The sequence below is a fragment of the Cryptomeria japonica genome, chromosome 9 (genome assembly GCF_030272615.1).
Source record: "Cryptomeria japonica chromosome 9, Sugi_1.0, whole genome shotgun sequence".
Taxonomy (NCBI): Eukaryota; Viridiplantae; Streptophyta; class Pinopsida; order Cupressales; family Cupressaceae; genus Cryptomeria; species Cryptomeria japonica.
Genome location: NC_081413.1, coordinates 470476378 through 470496558, shown reverse-complemented (window position 1 = coordinate 470496558; position 20181 = coordinate 470476378). Strand labels below are relative to the sequence as shown.

Here is a 20181-nt window from a genome sequence, read left to right as displayed (position 1 = left end):
CATTGTTTACCAATTAACTATGTTGTACATTTTAATGACAAAACTATTACAATGATTTGAACAAGAACATAGGATTCAAAGGCAATTTTTTAAATATTATGTTGTGGCTGCATAAACAATATATTCTTTAAAAACAATAGATTCTTCAAATTTGATTCGCCTTAGAACTAGATTCCATGTTTGAGAATCCGAAATTCACGATAGAACATTAGTTCCAGAAAGCTAATAAGGTTGTCAAAGTTTTATTATAGTCCAATGAAGAAACAGACACAACTGACAAAGCATCAAATTTGAGGGAATTGTGTAATTTCAATTCACTCTGCTCAGTATGGCATTTGCATTCGCTATATCAGTTACACCGTGTACTGTGTTCTGTGTTCTTTCAGCATTGACAGGCCTACAAAAATAACAAAATTAAGACATTAACGGCTTGACTTTCTAATCTGCAGCAACACATATTTCTAATCTGCAGAGTTTCATAACGTTAGGAACTTTTTCAATTGAATGATGTCCAAAGTAAGCAAAACATTTATAGTATTCAAATAAAGCATTAATCACTTAATGGGAATGAAATAAAATCATCTACGGCTGAGCTCAAATTTGGTAAATGATATATTAAATGTTTTAAGGTAAGTTGTATATTCAAAACTGTACATGATACCTTAACTCGTTAACAATTAAATTTCATGCATTCAATCCATTCAGATTCTAGCAGGAATAAAATTGTATACCTCGTGTAGTCAGGATGGTTGCTCTTGAAAAAGCTCCTGGATCAAAATGTTGTAGGATAATCTGATGTCCAAAGTTTTTGTGTCCAAAAGCGGAAGAAATTATAAGGCCAGAAAAAAAAAATGAAATATGAACATTTGCAAGCTGTTGAAGTGGGAGTGAAATATAATAGGATTGGGAGTGTACCCAAAGTAATCAAATGCTTTGACAATCTGTCCTGTTTAATCATCAACAGTAGTTTTAGCAATAACATAAGATATATTAGTTGCTGAAAACAACCAAAATAACAAGTTCAGATAATGTAATGCAATAGTTTCACCTTTTTCGAAGAGCATTATCTTTTATACTGGAAACTATAAGAGCTACACCTACATTACCCTGCCAAAACAAGAATGTTCTATATCGTGTAGCTTAGTTGTATGATGTTGGAGTAATCATTGGTAATTCAAAAGAGGGAATATAGGTTTTGTGACTTTTTCCTTTGGTTTTTTCAAATTTGTCTCTAGATTTTGTATTTTATGTCATTCACAATTTCTTCACTCAGTACTAGTTATAGGCTGCTCGTCATGAAAAGAACTGAGCATACACATCCATAAAAGCATAGAGAATAGATGAATTTTGTCAGATGTCGTAGTTGTAACAGCCGCAGTAGAAATGTATGCAGAATGTGGAAGCATAAACAAGGCACGTGACTTGTTTGACGGAATGCCTCACAGAAATGTGTTCTAATGGACAACAATGATCCGAGGATGTAGGCGTTAGAGACTTTTAAGGAAATGCAATTGGCAGGGTAAAGCGAAATTCCACAGCTTTTGCCAGCCATCAAAGAATAATGAAATCAGAGATTTCGTCAGATATTATAGTTGGAAATGTTGTGGTAGACATGTATGCAAAACGTGGAAGCTTTGACAAGGCACGCTAACTGTTTGACAAAATGCCTGAAAGAAATGTGGTCTCATAGGATGCCATGATTGCATGATATGTACATAATGGATTCATTGAAAAGGCTTTAAAAACTTTCAAAGAAATGCAATTGGCAGGTGTAAAGCCAAATTTCACAACCTTTCCCGACATCCTCCCTACCTGTATCAAAATACAAGCTTTGAAAACAAGGTGTGGACATCCTTCAAAGCATAGGCAAAACATGGCAATATTTCTAAAAAATAATATGGTCTCATGGCTTGCAATGTTAGAGGATATGCCCAAAAAGGATTTGCTGAAAAATCTTTAGAAACTTCCAAGCTAATGCGATTGGCAGGTGTAAAGTCAGATTTCAACAACATTTGCGTGTGTCCTCCCAGGCTGTGCCAAAATAGGAGCTTTGGAATGGGGTATAGTTAGGGTTTGAACATAACAGCATGAATAATTTGAAACCTGCAGCCTCATAATCAGTATTTCTGCGTGGAAAATATAAGTAGTCGCAGGCCAATTATCAAGGATATGACAAAGGCCGATTAATTATAACAGTAAAAACTTCTAAGATGAGTTCCAATGGAGGCTTGTGAAATAAGCCCTAAACAAAATTTGAGGAAAGCATACCTGCATTTGTGCCATCTCGTCCTCTTCTGTTCTCTTGCAAATTGTCTGGGAGAATGTTTTCCCTTCTTTTTCTCAGACAGAAGACTCCTCTGCACAATAGATTTATTTGAGAAAGGAAGAAAATTGAATTTTTTAGTAGACTACAAAGAAAACAAGAATTGATGAAGTCGGCACTTTTACTTCTCTGCAGAATGCCATAAAACCATCGCGCTACATGCAGCGAACATGCGGACACAGAAAAAGAAAACAAGAAACGAAGAAAATAGTTATAAAATAGTTATAATTATATCGCCAAGGTAAAAATGGAGAAAATAGTTATAAAATGGAAAATTCCTTTGCTTAGCCTCTTTTCTTGATTATATAAAAATGGAGAAAATAGTTATAAAATGGAAAATTCCTTTGCTTAGCCTCTTTTCTTGATTATATAATTACAAAGCAACTTCATTGTATAGCTTAGAGTTCAAAAAAGAGAAACTAATAGAAGTGTTGATCTTGGCTTTAAATAGAAGCTACTTTTATAGGAATACCTTAGGAAAAAAGAATTGATATTTCACATTTTATAGTCAAAACATAATATTATGTCGCTTAATATCATCATGTAATGTTTTTAGTTCAATGTTTTGAGTCTCCTTAAAATTAGAAGATTAATAATGAATTGGAATTTATAGAAAAATAATATTGCTAAAAAGAATTATAATTAATAAAAATTTAATATAATAATTATGATAAGCTTCTTAGGCCTCTTATTTTTGTAACACATTATGAAAATGGTTGAATCAACACTTTGATATATGTATATGATAATTATATAAAGATTCAAATTTGATGAATGATAATAAAGAGTGGTTTTTGAGTAGAAACAAATTTTTTAAACTATTTATTATGCTTATTGAATATTAAATATGTTTTATTTTGTAACTGTTTTTTATTAATAAGTAACGTTAACTAGGGTGTCGGCCATTTAACATAGTTAGAGACTATCAATGATACATTAGCAACAAAAACTAGTCTAACCTTCAACAACCCAAACCCCTCAAGGAGGGGTAGGGACACCCAAACCTTGACAAGAAGGGCTTTAGGGGGCAGGGAGAACTTCCCCTTTTGCCTGCGACAAACAACAGTCTAGGCGATACTTTCAATGGAACCATCAAGATAATGATTAGGCAATAAGGACCCTGCTTGGATACCATTAGTAGAGTTAGGAGAGTGCGACTGCAGGCTAGGAGCCATTGTTGCAAAACAACAGAGAACTATTGCAGAACAACAACAAGTTGCTGCAGAGGAGCAACATCAAGAGTAGAACCAATAGGTGTAGAGCAGAGCTGCAAGTCAGAGGCGACATGAGTTAATCCAAAACAGGAGCAACATGACTTGAATCCTCATGGACAACAACAACAATAATAGCATCAATAACAACATTATCGAAAGAAGGCTACTCATCAGTCGAGTCAGTAGCATAGATAGTTAGGTGATCCAAGGTGGCATCCTTCCACCAAGTAGCCACACCCTTGTGATGTGGGAGGGAGCAATCTGACGCTAAATGACCTGTGGCAAAATATTTTCTGCAGGGAAAGGGGAGGCCCTCAAAATCTAGCGGTTGAGTCCAAGGCCTATCCTCGACCATAAGGATCACATCCTCGGGGAGGGGTGAGGAGATGCCAATATCCACTAGGATATGAGCAAAGGTAGAGTGGCCCATGGAAGTTATGGCATCATCAACCATCAAGAAATGGCCCATAGAGTTGCCAATGGCCTCATAACAAGAGTGTTCCCACAAATGAAGAGGAAGATTCAGAAGTCGAACCCAAATTGGACACACATTGAGTGGTTGAGTGAGGGGATTGAAAGAAGTAATCCAGGGCTTAACAGAGAGGGAGTGAACCCCCCGAACCCACATCTTGCCCAAAATCATGTCACGGTTAGATGAAGACATAAAGGAAGCAATGAAGAAACTTTTAGCACAAGGGAAGAGTTCAATGTTATGAGTAACTGTTGTCACAGAGGATGCACCCACTTCTACAAAGCAAATCAATACTAGTACTTATGCAATCCTGTGCAACATGGAAACAAATCACGAGTTGTGGGTGATCTCAAAATGATAAACGAATCTCTAGGTTATGAGCTGGCTCCCTTTGGATACCTCCTAAAACTAAAAGATTGGTGTGGAAAAGAGTTAGAAATTACTTGCAATGTTGAATTTGAAACTACTCTAGGAGGTGATACACCAAACTATGATGATGAAACTTGCAATAACAACTCACAAAAACCCACAGAATTCTGCTCACACAAGGTAATTATCTTTTCAATCACAAAAATGATTCCTAGAAAAGTTAAGGAATTAGCAACACTTGAAAGGAAAAAGAGATTTCACAGCCAAACTTAACATAAAACTTGCAACACAAACCAAGTCCTGTGATTTGGTGAAAAACAATCATATATGCACATTAAAGAGACGGAAAATTCAAGGCTTCAGATGAAACACAAAAATTACTTTTATCAAATCTGTCATGAACAAACACAATCACCAAGGCAAACCTACAAAATTCTGCAAATAAAAGGAGTCTATACAATAATATAGAACTAAAAACGTTGTCAATCTCTATATCAATGAATCATGAGTTACAAATCTCTAAAAATTCTCTTAAGGCAAGAGAATAACAAAGGCAAGAACTGAGGAAAAAGTTAACAAGATTTCATCTATATACAACAATAGGGTATGCAACCCTAAAAGAAAGAACTACACTCTCCAAAACAAAAACTCAAGTCTGAAATCCAAGCTCAGAAGAAAAGCCTCCAAAATAGGTGCCAAAACTGCATGAAAAGATGTCATAATGTTGCCAAAATGCCCTCAAGTCAATGTTCAACCAAAGAGATCCCTAAAATCATGCCCAAACTGCTGATAACCGTCTTATCTCCACTCAAACTACTGCTTAAACACTATCATCCTATGTCATATGCATGTGTGTGTAAGGGGATAATAAAATAAACATTAAAGTTCAACCAATGATGACTTCACTTTTAATATTAACCTCATCTCTTGTATCTATATAATAAATATTAATAGTGATTTATAGAAATATTACTTTAATATTAATTTTACATTTCAATTATGCATATGCTAGAAGACAAAAATATCCTAAGTGCATTAAATAAATAAATTGTTTTATTTAAATAAACAAAAGTATTTTAAATAAAGATTAAATAATATTTATATTGCTTTTTAACTTTTACTTCTATTTATGTAAATAAATAATTAATAATTTATTATTGTATTTATTTATTAATAATGATATATTTGTATAATATTTTCTTTATTTCAAATGCCATTTTTTTATATCGGTAACAGGTTTAATATTTGTATTGCTTGAAAGGAGAAAATTACATGCATTCAGCTGCTCTGCAACTTTCCACTATCATAAGACTATATGGGGTCTCGCCCCTACAAAACACAAAATGAAACTCGAGACAGAAAACCACACCAACTATGCCTACCACTAAGGTTACATTCCTTACATCAATGAAAAACCACCCAAAAAAACCAACGGCCTACTCAAGAAACCAACCTACCAGAACCAGCAACCTACCGGAACCAGCCAAGGGCCTCCTCCCTAGAGAAGTTGGGGATGGCATGACTGGGTCCTGCATTGGACTGCGCCATCCCAACACTGGTTGTGGTTCCTGACCATCCTCCCCGCAACTCGCTGCCTTCCACAATCTTTGCAATATTCCATGGGATTTGATGACGCACAAACAACCGCCCATCCTCACCAATCAGAGCCTGTGACTTCACCGAGGTCTGCTTGCTGCGCAGTTTTGCTCGCTCCGTCAGTCCCATCTTCCGCACAAAGTCCAGCAGATCCCGCCACCCATTCCTTGCATCCTCCAACTGGGTTTCAACCGAGCGAGAGGCCGACCACACCCCCAGAGGTTGCACTGCATCAATCCACCTGCCTAAGCGCCTCCACGATCCTTGCTCCATTCGCAAACCCACACCAATCTCCGTACATTCCACCAACTCCGTCAGGCCACCCGACCATTTTGGTCTCAAAACTAGAGATGCCACCCACGTCACCTCCTCCCTTGAACTTCCCACCATTAGCGCCAGTGCCACAAACAGGGACGATACGTCCAAATTAGTTCGCGGGCGATAGTCAGTGTCTAGGAATTCATCCCCAAACATCAAACGAACAACCTTCCAAAATTCTTCCTCATCCACCCTAAATACATTCTTCAGACGATGGCTTGAAATAGGGCCTCGAAAGGTAAGCATTTGGCCTAGAGTGAGCAGCGAGAAATTTGCTTCCATTGTTCCCTCACCACACAACCAAGAAACAACACTCGCAAAGGAAATTGCAATCTCTCTTCGTAGTACCAAAAACGAGGACCATAATGTCACAACCTGCTGCCACCCCAACCATTTATTACACCGCACCAACCACCTCACACATACATTGCCAACAAATCCAAAGTTCTGTTCACTGTCATCATTGCACCTACGCCGCCATTTTCTCAACTTCCTGCCATTGTGGTGTACTCAATCCGCATGAGCCTTCCCCACCCCTCAACATGCATATCTAAAATGGGTTCACACATAGCTATTCACAACTTCTCAGGTTCCCCTTCAATACTCAAAGCTTCTTCATACAAATTCTAAGGGATCCAAATCCGATAAATCTTCAAAGAAATTAAAATGTTCAGCCAAAGAACCATTTGCACCTACGTTCGAGAGCACATCAGCTTCTGCATTCACTTCCCTTAGAACATGTGATACTTTAAAATCCTCAAACCCATTCAGGAGGTCATGTATTCTTCTGATATGTTTATCCAGGTGCCAAGCATCCATCCTACCCCTAGCAATACCATTCACCACTATCTGGGAGTCCCCTTCAAGGTGTAGTTTTCTCACCTCCAATTTTTTTGCCATAAGAATTGCTTCAATTGTCGCCTGACACTCAGCTTCATTGTTAGTGCCATCCACCAACCTCTTTGCTCCAAATGCTAAAATACTACCTTTCTCATCTCGAGCAATGACCCCTACACCGGAGATCCCGGGATTCCCCTAGATGCCTCGTCAAAGTTGATTTTGATCCATCCCCTGTCTGGCGGCATCCACACATGACTTTTTTCAACAACCCTAGGAGGATAAGCCGTCAAAGGCCCATTAACAGGCCTTTATTTCAAATACCATTATTAATAAATATATATAATAATAAAAAATGTATTTCCATGCACTTGATAACATTTTTGTTTTAAGCCCCCTCGGCTAGCAAGACTAGGACTTGAAGTCCTTGTGGGGGAGCATAGAACTCGACCACTGCATAAATTTTTTTAAACAACAATAAATAAGAAATAAGCCCATCATAAATCTGAAGGGATTAGGGCATGGAGAAAAGGGAGAAATTTTTCTGAGCATGAAGTTTGCTTTATACCATTATCTCTATTTCATCCATACTTATCTCAAGAGTTTTTTGAATCATGGATATATTTAGGGTTTCAGATGAAACCCTAAATACTCACATGATTCGATTCTGTGGGGTTGCATCCTCAGTATATCCCTTTTATATGAGTCTGATATGGGCGATTTGAAAATGACGTTTGTCATCAACTGCTCTTGAATGCAAACAAAGATAATCTTCTCTATTATTTTGTAGATATCTTTTTTTTTTTCAAACTCTCTAAGATTCCTTATTGATTGTATGGCCGTGAATGAGCAGTGATATGAGCCCTTGATCTTTTGCAAAGCTCTCACACATTGATATTTATCATTTTTTTCTCATAATTGTAAGCTGCTATAGGATACCTTATGACTGTCTTTGATTTTGAAGCTGCTCTTTATCTTGTAACTGTGATATCCTTGGATTTGATGCTGCAACACTATTGTTTTGGTGATGCTTCTTATCTATGAATGCTCCTTTGTCTTTGTTGACTAGAATGATTGTTGCTATAATTATCAACAGTGATGCCAGACTGCTATATGTCCCCATGACAAATATTTGCTCTTTTGATTGTGACCCATTTTTCATTAACACGTTCTTTTCCTGTTATGAAGCATTTCCACGGTTTTAAGAAGACGTCCATTGTCATATACTGACTGTGACCGTTCACTGCAAATTTCTATGTCTGTCTTTACTGCTGCTCAGATTGAGATTTGTGTGTTTGGCCATGCTAGAAGACTTTGTACAATGTTTCAAAACTTATGTTTTGTCAATGACTAGCACTGAAAATCTCTCTTTGCTTTGTGTTCATATACTGCTCTCATAACATAATTGCTATCATTGCCTTCTTTATGCACTGTCAATATTTGGCATTAATTTTTTCTTTCATTTCATTGACTGATATCTATGTCTTTCAAATTGTCTGAAGCTGCTCTATGGAGTTGATTCTCTATCAAATGGTCAGAAACTCCTGAAGAGGACTGCAATAGTAATCTCATTCTTTTCAGGACTGTTATGACATTTGTTTTCTGTAGGTAGTCACTATCTTTGACTACTTCATCTGTGTTTGATCCTGACAGTTTCATACCTGCATGTGGTAGCATGACTTTTGCGGTGAGTTGATAATGAATACTGGTCTATTAATGATATCACTGTCACAAATTTTAATATTTCTTTGGCCTTCTTGACAGTGAATACTTTCATTGTATTGCTATTCTTGGAATTACCCACTATCATGCTTCTCTTACTTCTTATACTTGTACATTCATTAAGAGCACTTTAAGCTTTATATGCATCTTTATCTGCCTCCTGACATTTTCTTTATATCTCATACAATGCTTGGCTCTGACTTGAACGGTGTTCTTAAAGGTTTGTACTATGGTTATAGTGTATTAAGCTCTGTTTGGTCTTAGATCTTCTGTGCACTGATTTTCAACCATTTCTTTGATTTAGATTGAACTTCACCATAGAAGTTGTAACAGTCAGTGTGACTGTTTATGTACCTTGAACTTTAACAAATCACTGTGATTGTTCTTTGAAATTTGTATCTTGCCGCAGTTGTCAATGAATACTTGGTTAATCTTGTTGATCTTGACAATTATTGCATACATGATTGCCTTGCTGTCATCAATCTCATACATGACTGTGTTTAGGCTTGATCACTATATATAAGTTTAGACAATATTCTTTTAACTGTCAAGCATCCTTCATCGATTATCATTGCATCATGTAATGACTGTACATTCTTTAATTTTTAAAGGATATGATGATAAAAATCCATTCTTAAGACCTTTTGAGATTTGAGACTGTATATTTTCATTGAACTGTATCAAGATGTTTGGAATGTTTTGATCATGCTTGTGGCATTGGTATCTTCTAAGACTGCTATAGGTGAAAACCTTTTGATCATTGTTCATTCTTGACAATCTGTTTGTTGTTTTGATACCTGCTTATCTAGAATCTTTATTACTGTTTCATTCTGATCATCACAAAATATGACTTTCATTTTCTATTGTTGTGCCCTCACTCACTTCTCTTTGGGAGTGAATGTTGCTATGATGCTCTTTTAGACTGCTCACCACTGTTGGGGATGGCTGTTACTGTGACTATGGGACATTGGCTGCTCCCAAATGGTGATCTCTGCTTTTGAGTGTTGCTCAACTTTTGACAAGGAACCTTCTTTTAGTGAACCTACTTTATCCATAGCATTATTCATGACTGTGTATGATCATTTGGACCTTTCTATTATTAGCATATCTCTGTTCCTGATCATTGGCACTGTGACATTGTCATAAGGTGGTTGTCACTCTTGAAATTCTATCTAATTGAATGTGCCTTGCAGTTTGCTGTCATGATGCTGCAATCATACCCATTGGGGCTATAATTATCCTTTTTATTGAGATTGTCTATTGTCAAAAAGACCTTTATACCACGAGTTGACAACTTATACCGGATTTACTACCACTCCTCTTCATTTGACACTCATACAAAAGTTACTCTTTAAAAGGAATGATATAATAATATAACTCTTTGTTCCTTTATCCCATCCTTTAAAGAAACATTGACCTACTTTAGTCTGTGAGCAATTCACCGAAATGAGACAAACTTTCAAATATTTTATGTAACTGTAACCTTTGATGTTTTGACTTTTGAGCAACTTACTGCTATTGGCTGCTCCATGATGTGTTATTAGATCTGCAAATTGCATTTATACCTTTTGGTACATTTGAATCAGTAAGATGATATGTATCATTTTCTAGGCGAAGATGAAAATATTCCTTCACTATCATGTACATTTCTATTTAATGTGCAAAGCACATTTTGTCATTGAGTAGCAGTGCACATGACCGTGGATGCCTGTTGCTTTTTATGTCTTGCATTTGATCCATATCATCTTCTTGAGTCATACTATGGCTCTTGTGATATTAGTACGCCAAGCTCAACCCTTGTGGGAGCCCAGTGATGTTCTTTATCATTTGAACTGATGCTCAAATGAAAAGCCATCCTATTATAAGCATCTTTTTGAAATATACATTGTTGAAATTAATTGCATTTGAAAGAATTCTTCATTTGTATACTCAAATTTGATAAATAACGAGATATGAAGAAATTTTTTTGTGTACCTTTCTTTCATCTGATGTGTAAGGCGGATTATAGGCCTATCAAACTTTGATGGTTCAAAATTTAGATAACAATAACCAAAGGCTTCCATGAGTTACTCACCCAATAATGAAGGTCTGGTAAAGAAGGCCAAAGCCCAAAGAATCTGTACACCAGGGCATAACTTTGGTAGAGCAGGGTTGCCATCAACATCACCAAGTCGACAGGAATCCCCATTAATCCGAGTATCCCAGCAACAGGAATCCCCATTAATCCGAGTATCCCCAGCAACAGGAAGGGCATCTTCACCCCAAAAAGGAGCAAACATCCACCACAAGAGAACTGGCCACATAATGGTCACCCATCATAAGAGGCGTGGGTGCAGAAGGGTTTGCACCCACGCTGATAGAAGGGCTACCAGCGTAGATGCCAACAACTGAAATGAGGGCAACACGAGTGGACATACCCATCAAAGCCACTGGCTTGCACGCAGGAGTCTGCAAAATAGAACATAGCTGTAATGCCCTAAAAATGGTCACCTAAACCATGTAATGCCCTAAAAATGGTCACCTAAACCATGGACCCCTAATCTCGACAACATCAATGTTATATGGCAAGTTAATCACTTTATATTAATTAAATATTTATTTAATTAATTAAATCATTCCAAGTAAATCATTTTGATCAATTATCTTATTTATTTAATTAAATATCCTAGCATATTTAATTAATAAATAAATTTGTCATTTAATTACAAAAAAAGAGGAATTAATTTACAAAGAGAGATTTATCACAAAAAGAGGAATTAATTTGCAAAAGAAAAAGTTAAATTGAAAACAAAAGAAATGAAAAGCCTTTTTCTAAATAAAAATCTTGAGCAAATTAAAGAAAAGTGCATCGAATCGACTATTTTTATCTCAAGTGCATGAAATCAACTAAATTTTATCTCCAATGCAGACTTAGACTTATAATCTGAATGCATTCAATCAAGCTATAATTGGAATTTATCTCAAGATTATCTTAATCTAATCCATCAATTATTTCAATTATCCTGAAATGTGTTTTTTATTGAGGAACCTCAATCACTCATTGTTAATTGATCTTGACCGTTGGTCTCTTTTTTGAGTCTCTATAAATTTAGCCTTCATCTCTCATTCAAAACACCTTGGAGATTTATTGTTATTATGCAGTTTTTGCTCTAGAGTCATTGAAGATATTGTGCTTTGAGATTGTTGCATCTTAGTTTAGATTTTTGCATATTTAGTTTAATTATGATTACTTGATTTTATTTAGCTTAATATTCATTCATTTAGCTTAATATTCATTCATCTAGCTTAATATTGCATATCTAGCTTAATCTTGCATCCATTTAGCTTAAATCTTGTGCTCATATAGATTAAATCCTTCATCTTGGTGTAGTCTAGTCACTGGTATTGCTTAGATAAATCTAAGAGCAAGTCTATACTTGCATCTTTTAGAAGGCAATAGGTCAATTTGTTATGATTTTTTATATTCATGATTATATCTGTCTAACCATGCATGCAATGACTTAATTGAAGTGTTGTGTTTTACAGTTTTCAGACTTATCCACTTTTCACACACACATTTTTGGCGCCCACTATGGGGCAGAAGACTACATCTTTCGGCCTCGCAGATTAACTTACTTTTATTTTTCACACTTATTTTTTGGATTTTTTCCGTACAGTTTCTGCAAAAACTTGTACGAGTTTTAACATAGGCTCGTACGACAAACTACAGGTATCGTGGTCTGTCGTGAATTATCGTACGACTTGGTGAGAATACTCGTACGGTATTCTGGATTTTGGTATTAAAACAGACTGCATTTGTTAGGATTTTTTTTTTGTTGTTGAATTTTTATGATACTAATGTTGATCCTGACTTGTTGTCTGTTTGCCTGAGAGATTTTGACAGCCTAACCAGTTTTTGCTGAACGCTTGTTGAAGAACACATGTGTTGCACAAAAACAATATCACTACTGATTCGTTGTTTTTGTAGATTGCCTGAGGAGATTCAACTGAACATGGTGTATTCTTTAAATTCAGTTTTAGGCACTTAAATTTCTATTTGGTTAATGAACAAATCTGTCTTTTGTGTTTTAAGAAAAATCTAAGAGGTAGGAAAATTAATCACCTTGTGAGAACGACCCAAGTGAGTACAACTGGACTTGAGCATTCCAACTCACTATAATAAATAGGCCTCTGGTGATTAAAGTCTCAGAGGATGAGATAATTTGATTTTTCTCTTTGAGATCTCTTATATCGAGCATTTTGTAGGGCCTCGTGGTCTCAATCATGCTTGCGTGACTTCAAGGGGTAATTTCGAACGAAATTATTGACTAAGAACTATAAGATAGAGGCTACCCGATTCACCTCCAAAAGGGGGATAATATTTGTGCAAGAGAGATAGTAACTCTCCCAAGATACTTGCAATTTCGTGCCCCCATTAGCATTTGGAGTTGGCTAATACGACATTGAGAATCCATTGTGTGAGACTCAATGACCGTATTTTGATTAGCTATTGGGTGTGTACCTAAGTCTGCAAGCAAAAATTTTCTTCTCTAAGCCAACTTTCGTAGGGTTAACGTGCTATGCTTGAAGTCATTATACATCTTACGTGTTTTCTGTGTTTTCATCCCTGAAACTGAAACTAAAATACTGAAATTGGAGAAAACAATCAACAATTCAGTCATCAAAACTCCGTCTGTGTCAAAAAATTAGTCTCTGTCAGTCATCAAAACTCTGTCCGTGTCAAAAACTAGTCTCTGTCAGTTATCATAACTCTGTCCGTGTCAGAATCTCGTCTCTGTCCAGTCCACTGTCGTACGAGTCTACTGAATTATCATCTGGCTATATACGTTCTGTCGTACGAGTTTTAATTGGTCCTGTCAGTTTATCGTCTGGTCCTATCAGAATTATCGTCCGGGTTTACAGAATTGTCATTCTGTTACTAGAGAATTATCGTCTGGCCTTTAGTCTACTGTCATACGAATAATCATCATACTCATCAAATTGTCATTTGTAGAGCAATAGACTGTTGTATGAGTTTAGGCAACAACTCGTATGAGAAACTGTCTATGTCGTTTGGGAACTGTCGAATTATCGTCTGGGTTCTGAAAACTCCATCGTACGAATTCCTGATTTTGTCAGTCCATAAACTTGTCTATCTACACACTTTTCTAGAACAATCATACTTACCTAATCAGTCTACAACGAGCATAAATCTGGTCATCATAATTCTGCGCATAAACAATCTTGATAGTGTACCCTTGCCGTTGTGTTGCATGATTTTGTTGATCATCTTTCAACTACTTCAATCAACTACTTATCAAACCTAAGTTACTTAGATCACGTCTTATACAGGATAGATCGTTCATGAATCCTAAAACCAGACTAAGTCTTATTCACCTTTCTCAATCACTACGTCAAACAAACAACTAGCTTCAATTTGATCTTGACTTTTGCATCACATCTAGTTCTTGATCACATTAGTCATAAATGCCTGCTCAAACCAGAAGTTCTCATAAGAAAGCTGCAAAAGGTAAAGGATCATCCTTTTCATTACAAGATAATCCATTCTTCATAGAGGACCCCCTCTCTAATAAACCTTCATCGTCAAATATACCAATTTTTGATCAATCCTTATCTCCCACCATGTCTGGAGAAAGGAAAGAAAGACAAGTTGCTAAACACAATACTTATGACAATATCAAGACCCATGCTAATGACAGTGATTCCTCATCTAGCGAGTCTGAAGCCTCTAAACCTACAGAAGCTGTTATAAATAGTTGTCAAAAGGATAAAGATTTTCGAAAAATGATGAAGATTATCATGGCTAGAGAAAAAGAAGATTATTTTCTAGAGCTATCAAAACAACATGCTAAAATTCCTACTGATTATAATGTTGAAACCCTTATCACTAAAGAGGAAGAGACACCCTTAGCACTGGTAAACAAACAATTGCAAGCGTTACAAACTGAAATCATAGAAATGAAAAACAAGGATCTTCCAAATGTTTTTCAATGTCAAGTGGCAAGAAAGGGTAGGACAAGAGGGCCTAACAAAGGATCTTCCAAATGTTTTTCAAATTATAATAGGCTGACTAGAGATAGATAACATGTTGTGAGCTTTTTAAGACTCTAGAAGATAAAATTTAAATGTCCAAGGGAATGAAAATAGGGTGGACATGACTGTAGTACAAAACAATTTTGCATGAGGGCAAAACCAAAAACAATGTTTAAAAGTTTTGATCTAGCCAAAAAGGGCAAGGAGGAGGAGGACAAAAGAATTTTCTAAAACATAATATTTGTTAAAGTTGTTGAGGCACAATAAATTTGATACAATTGAATTCAAAAACTAAGTTATGCTCCATATAATAATTGATAAATTAATTGTATAATTTCTCAATTTAATAATCTAAATTATATGAAATTTTCATTAAGAATTTTAATTTTAATTTTTAATATTTTGGTTTACCTATACAAACAATATTATTATATAATAATTTTATACAATTTTTTTTCAAATGATAAAAATAATATTATCTTTAATTTTTATAGATGAATTACAACTTTAGGATTGCTCCCATTAATATTAATATAATAAATTTACATTTCAACATCCAAAACAAAGTCCTATAAACTAACAATGCTAGATATGATCATATTTGTAAATTTATTTTGTGGAGACATTATATTGCTAACTATAACTTCCTATTTCTATTGTATACTATCAGATCATGTATTCAATGGAAGCAATAAAAAAATGGGTATATAACTCATTATGGAGACTTACATACCATTGAAGGAAACATACTATAGAATTTTAGATTGCTAGACTGAAATTTTATCCATCGTAGAGCTCCCCACCCCATCTCTGAGCACCAATCCTAGCACCTTCTTCAAAAACTCAATTTCCTTCATTACTTTCCTTCTATGTATAAGCCACCCAGACCTAAAATACTTAGATCAACCCACTTTAGGAGAAAGAGGGACCAAAACATATCACAATACATCCTTCCACATTTGATACAATAATCCACACATTCAACACATACTCCAAGGGGCATTATAAAGTGTAACATGTAGACATAATCAACCAATTAGCCACATAACCACTTCCAATGCAAAATACTCCATGTGGATCTCCACATGCCAAGGTGAGACCAAAATTAACATCTCAACACATCTTTCAACACATATATAGACCAAAGTAATATGATCCATTAAATTGCAATACAATTAGCCACATATACGAAGGGCACCAAAAGCATTTCGGACCACCCTGACTACATGATGACACAACCAACACCAAAACCATATCTGGAACAAAATCCCTCCAGACAACCAAGGTATAACAAAGCATATCCATACCAACATCCATCTAGATAACCAATTTTGACATCAATAATAACCATACAAGCTCATTCTATTAACAAACTCCAACAATCTCCAACAATCTCCCCCTTTGTCATTTATGGTAACATCAAAATAATAGCAACAATAAAAATTTGACAATCTCACAACTCTCTCTCCAATCTTGCAATAACTCTCTCTCCAATCTCACAACAACTCTCTCTCCAATCTTGCAATAACTCTCTCTCCAATCTCACAACAACTCTCTCTCTCTCTCTCTCTCTCTCTCTCTCTCTCTCTCTCTCTCTCTCCTTTGACATCAACGACAAAGGTTTTTGAAAACTATATTGAACAACTCAACATTTCTCCCCCTAAGAGCAACAACAACATTAATCCAAGAGACAAGGATGCACACTAAGTCTTCCCGTGGAAAGATGCACCACTAAAAATGCATCTAGTTGGAAAAGGGTGGGGCAATGACCCCTAACTTCTGCTTGAGATACTCAAAAGTATCCTTCGTCAAAGCCTTAGTAAAAATGTTTACTATCTGTTGTAATGTAGAAATGTATTTCAATCTGAATTCTTCCTCTGCAACCTTCTCTCTCAAGAAATGATAACTAATTGAAATATGTTTAGTTCTTGAGTGCATAATCAAATTCTTTGAAATGTTTATAGTACTTGTATTATCACACATAAAAGGAATAACTTTATCATAGACTAGTTTGATATCCTTAAGAGTTTTCTTCAGCCACAAAACTTGAGTACAACAAGATGTTGTGACAACATATTTAGCTTATGTAGTGGATAATGATATTGATTCTAGTTTTTTACTCATTCATGAAATCAACTTGTCTCCCAAAAAGGATACACCACAACTAGTACTTTTCCCATCATTAACACTTTCAACCCAATCAACATTTGTATATGCTTTCAATATGAAATCTCTATCTTTCTTGTACCATAAGCAAAAATCTCGAGTTCCTTTCAAATATCGGAAAAACCTTTTCACTTCTTTACCATGAGTCTGCTTTGGACTATCTTTAAATCTTGCAACTAAGAATACACCTTGCATAATATTTGGTCTAGAAGCGGTAAGACATAACAATCCTCCAACCATAGATCTGTAGTTTTTTTATCAACATCCAGAGATGTATCATATTTGCCTAACTTACATCCAACAACTAAAGGGGTAGTAACAAGTTTACAATTCTCTATATCAAACTTATTTAACATCTCTTTAACATACTTACCTTGAGACATAAAGATTCCATCATTAACTTGAGTAACTTGAAGACCAAGACAAAATGACATCTCTCCAAACATAGATATCTCAAATTCTTTTTGCATCTCTTCTACAAATTCTTTACACAAACCATCACTTCCTCCAAAGATAATATCGTCAACATAAACAACAACAATTAACAACTTAATGCCTTTAGCCTTGAAATAGAGAATGTTGTTTAGAGTACCTTTCTTGAAAATTTTGTTGTAACAAATATCTATCCAGTCTTGCATATCACTCTCCAGGTACTTGTTTGAGTCCATACAATACCTTCTTTAATCTGCAAACCATGTTTTGATAATCTAATAGTCTAAATCCATCCAATTGTTCAATGTATACTTCCTCCAGTTCTCCATTAAAAAATGTTGATTTAACATCCATTTGATATACTCTAAAATTCTTATAGGTAGAAAACACAAGAAATATTCTAATAGCTTCCATCCTAGCAACTGGGGAAAAAGTTTCTTCAAAATTAATACCTTCTACCTGAGAGTAGCCTTTACATACCAATCTTGCCTTGTTTCTTGTTAATTGTCCTTGTTCATTCTTTTTTTTCAAAATACCCACTTACTTCCTATCACATTTTTATCTACCAATCTAGCTACTAGCTCACAAGTCTAATTATTTTGTATCTAATGTAGTTCTTCTTCCATTGATTTAACCCAACTTCTTCTTTTCTTGCTTCTTCATATGATTTAGGTTCAATGAATGAAAGAAAATAAAAATTTGTTTTCTCATTTACCTCTATAACTCTTCTTCTTGTGTAAACTCCTTATTCTTGTGTCCAATTATTTGATTTTTTGAATGATTCCTCTACACTTATTTTGGGGTTTTGATTGATTGCTCTGGTTCTTTTTTATCTTCTTCTTCTGCTTCATCTGGTTTCTCTTCATTTCTTCCTTTCGAAGTTATCTTTTCTTCTACAACAACAAGAATGATCTCAAATCTAGTCTCTTGAATAGGTTTAGGGGAAGTCTAAATGTATACCTCACGTACTTTCACATTTGTACTCTCCACTATCTTGTTTAATTTCTTATTGTAACACTGGTAACTTTTTTTTTCGTAGAATATCCCAAGAATATTCTTTCATTGACTCTAGTATCTACTTTTTGAGATCATTCTCATCTCTTCTGATATAGCACTTACTCCCAAAGATTCTGTAATATTTCACAGTAAGTGGTCTTCCATACCACAACTCATAAGGTGTCTTTGTGTGGTTTATTCTTATTTGAACCCTATTAAGAATATAAATAGTAATATGCATTGCTTCTTTCCAATACACATTAGCCAAGATAGAATATTTCATCATATTTCTAGCCATGTCAATAATAGTTCTATTCTTCCTTTCTACCACACTATTCTATTGAGGATTTATTGGAGTAGAAAGACGTCTCCTAATACCATATTTCTCACCAAAATTGTCAAATTCATTTCAAGTAAATTCTCCACCTCTATCATATCTCAAACACTTGATGCTAGCATCAACTTGATTCTCTACCATTGACTTGAAAACTTTAAATCTTTCAAAAGCTTTAGATTTTTCTCTTAAAAATGTAACACATGTCATTCTAGAATAATCATGAATGAGTAACATGAAATACCTTTCACCTTTAAGTCCATTTGTCCTTGTAGGGCCACACATGAATTATCTCCAACGAACATGATGTATAATATTCCTTGTTCTTGAAACTTCTCCTTGTTTGCTTCCCAATTGACATTCCCTGCACACAATGGCAATAGGCTTGATAATCCTTGGGAAATCTCTTACTTAACTTACTAATATTTATCATGTTATCAAAGTTAACATGTCCCATCCTCTTGTGTGATAACCAATATTCATTACTCTGACTCAAATAACATTTGTTTCCACTTATGTCCTTTATAAAATAAACATTTCCACTTGGCTTGATTCCTTTTGCTACCAACTTTTCGATTTTAACTTTTTTTTATCATACATCTGGTTTCTATTAACACAACTTCATAATCTTTATTATACATTTGACTCACTCAATAAACCTTGTCTCAAAATTTCTACATGATAACCACCATTAGTGTAGCTTCCTCTCCTACAAATTTCATTGATCCACCATCATACTTCTTTAGAGTGATAAATTTGTCTTTGTCTCTAGTCCCGTGATTTGAGCATCTAGAATCAATGATCCATGATCTCGGCTCAACTTTAGCGTGCATTGCAATCTTCTCTTTCGATCTTCAAGATCTTTCTTGATGCTTCTTTTGGGTCTTCAACATCTTCATATTTAGATTAATGTTTTGCCATAGAGAAAAATCTTTGTTTCCCTTTATCTCTATCATATGTGCTTTTCTTAAAATCATTTCTTCTATATCTACTTTTTTGTTCATCATCACTAGATTTTATGTAATCTTCTTTGTATATACATTTAGAAGCATAATGACCAATTCTTCTGCAATTAAAGCATTTCAAGGGTAACTTACCTTTTTACTTTCCAGTTCCTCTCTTCAATCTTCTTACAAAGTTTTCTTTCATCTCATCCGAGTTTTCACTTGTTTCTAATACATCTCCTGATATTCTTGAAATGTTGAATTCAACTTCTCTTCGAAAGGATTTTATATCTTCCACATCTCAAATTTCATAGGTAGACAATGGTCCAATAAATTGATGAATTGTGTAGTTGTTCAGATCATGACATTCTTCAATAGCACACTTTTTTTGTTTGTAGGGTTTTGTCAAAGTAAACAAGATATTT

General features: G+C 35.1%; 1 long non-coding RNA gene across 2 annotated transcripts; it reads right to left on the bottom strand.

The window, feature by feature from the left end:
• Positions 1-212: 212 nt before the first annotated feature.
• LOC131075941 (uncharacterized) lies at positions 213-2592 on the bottom strand. Of its 2 annotated transcripts, none has more exons than XR_009113289.2 (5): positions 2449-2592; positions 2269-2357; positions 916-946; positions 732-792; positions 213-397 (listed from the first exon to the last, which is right to left on the bottom strand). It is a non-coding gene; the product is annotated as an uncharacterized LOC131075941 (long non-coding RNA). The 2 variants fall into 2 exon arrangements; XR_009113288.2 differs by having other exon boundaries at positions 2443-2560.
• Positions 2593-20181: the final 17589 nt, after the last annotated feature.